Below are 2,907 nucleotides of genomic sequence, written 5' to 3' on the forward strand. Positions count from 1 at the left end.
CCTGGTCTGGGCCTATATGTGACTCCAGTCCCAAACCAACGTGCTTGACTCTTAACTGCCTTCTGAAGCGTTCTATCAGGACACACAGTTGTAAGAAACTCGCTACACAACGGTTCAAGAAGAAGGCCCACCACCACCTTCTCAAGGGCAACTAGCAATGGGCAATAAATGCCGGCCTTGCCAGCAAAACTGACATCCTGAAATGAATCAATTCCGATCAATGTACTGCCGCTTTCTATGCAAAGAAATGTGTTAGCATGTAATTTCTGCGTGGAGAGAAATGTGCATTTTATTATATTTATTTATCTATGCATATTAATGAACATTAATATTAATTAATGGATCCATATTACCACATAGCAGGGGTAATTTTAACGTTTAACGATCGTGTAAACTGGATGACAGCCTTTATTACAAGGGGGTTAGAGTATAAGAGTAAGGAGGTCTTGCTGCAATTATATTGGGCTCTGGTGAAACCACATCTGAAGTTTTGGTCTCCTTACCAGAGGACGGATATACTTGCCTTCGAAGGTTCAGTAGATTGATTCTTGGGATGAGAGGGCTGTCCTCTGAGGAGACATTGAGTAGAATGGGCTTATATTCTCTGCAGTTTAGAAGAATGAGTGAGGAATGAGAATGAAACGTATAAAATTCTTAGAGGGCTTGACAGGGTAGATGCTGAGAGGCTGTTTCTCCTGGTTAGAGAGTTTAGAACTAGGGATCATAGGCTTAAGATAAGGGGTCGTCCATTTAGGACCGAGATGAGGAAAAAATTCTTCACCCAGAGGGTCGTGAATCTTTGGAATTCTCTACCTTGGAGGGCAGTGGATGCTCAGTCATTGAGTACATTCAAGGCTGAGATCGATAGATTTTTGGACACTAAGGGAATCAAGGGATATGGGGGTCGGGCCGGAAACTGGAGTTGAGGTCGAAGATCAGCCATGATCTTATTGAATGGTGGAGCAGTATCGATGGGCTATATGACCTACTCCTGCTCTTACTTCTTATGTTCTTAGGACAGTGGATTTTACAACCCGCTCAATTTTAATTTGAGAGGAAAATAGGGAGTTGTGTGTAACGGGCGTGCAATCCCCTACCGTCAGCTTCTCATCCCTCTCAAAGTTGCAAGGTGGGCCCACATTTCAGTATATTTTAATACATTGCTATCCCGTCTGATTTTTTACTTTAATTTAACAACAAATTGTTGCTTGTTCATTGATTTAATGAACATATGAAGATACGAAATTACTGAGCAAGAAAACACCTGCTGGTCCATCAAGCGTACCCCACACCTGGACCATCATGGGTAAACACTTCTTCCTAGCCCCCGCCCCCAACTCACCCCCACCCCCTCTCCCAGCCACGTAATCTCCTAGGAGACGCAAACAATAAAACAGGGAAAAACCCAGTGCCAATAAGGGGGAAGAAAATCTACAATATTCCTCTCCGACCCCCTCAGGCGATCGAAATCAATCCAGGAGATCATATGGACCAGGTGTTATTTGTACAGACACTCACCTTCAATATAATGCAAGCATCGCCACTGTCAAGAACCGGTCCAGCCCATCCTTGAAGGCATACTAAGCATCAGCACCCACCGCAGCATCCAGAAACACATTCCAGAGGCTCATTACTCTCCAGGAAATGAACCACCGCCTAACATCCAGTCTATTCTTACTCTCACATAGATTGAACTCATATCCCCTTGTCCTGCCCAATCTGTTAAACTGGAATAATCTCTCAATTGTGACGCAATTCATCTTTTATAGACTTAGACCAGGTGTCCTCTAAGTCTGCACTGCTCTAAAGCAAGGTCCTTAAGCTTATCTGAGTATGTGAGGTTCTTTAACCTGGGGGTCATTCCCGTAGCTCCCCTCTGGACATGGATTTCAGTAAGGCCTTCGATAAAGTCCCCCACAGGAGACTGGTCAAGAAGGTACGAGCCCATGGAATCCAGGGTGCCTTGGCACTTTGGATACAAAACTGGCTGAGTGGCAGAAGGCAGAGGGTGATGGTCGAAGGTTGTTTTTGTGACTGGAAGCCTGTGGCCAGTGGGGTACCACAGGGATCTGTGCTGGGGCTCTTGCTGTTTGTGGTCTACATTAATGACTTGGATATGAATGTAAAAGGTATGATCAGTAAGTTCGCTGATGATACAAAAATTGGTAGGGTGGTAAATAGCGAGGAGGATAGCCTCAGTCTGCAGGACGATATAGATGGGTTGGTCAGATGGGCAGAACAGTGCCAAATGGAATTTAACCCGGAAAAGTGCGAGGTGATGCACTTTGGAGGGACTAACAAGGCAAGGGAATACATAATGAATGGGAGGACCCTAGCCAAGACAGAGGGTTAGAGGGATCTTGGTGTGCAAGTTCACAGATCCCTGAAGGCGGCGGAACAGGTAGATAGGTGGTAAAGAAGGCATATGGGATACTTGCCTTTATTGCCGAGGCATAGAATATAAGAGCAAGGAGGTTATGATGGAGCTGTATAAAACACTGGTTAGGCCACAGCTGGAGTACTGTGTGCAGTTCTGGTCGCCACACTACAGGAAGGATGTGATCGCATTGGAGAGGGTGCAGAGGAGATTCACCAGGATGTTACCAGGGCTGGAGCGCTTCAGCTATGAAGAGAGACTTGGAAGATTGGGTTTGTTTTCCTTGGAGCAGAGGAGGCTGAGGGGGGACATGATTGAGGTGTACAAAATTATGAGGGGCACAGATAGGATGGATACTAAGGAGCTTTTTCCCTTCGTTGAGGGTTCTATAACAAGGGGACATAGATTCAAGGTAAAAGGCGGGAGGTTTAGAGGGGATTTGAGAAAGAACTTTTTCACCCAGAGGGTGGTTGGAGTCTGGAACTCACTGCCTGAAAGGGTTGTGGAGGCAGGAACCCTCACAACATTCA

This window comes from Heptranchias perlo, unplaced genomic scaffold, assembly GCF_035084215.1.
Source record: "Heptranchias perlo isolate sHepPer1 unplaced genomic scaffold, sHepPer1.hap1 HAP1_SCAFFOLD_55, whole genome shotgun sequence".
NCBI lineage: Eukaryota > Metazoa > Chordata > Chondrichthyes > Hexanchiformes > Hexanchidae > Heptranchias > Heptranchias perlo.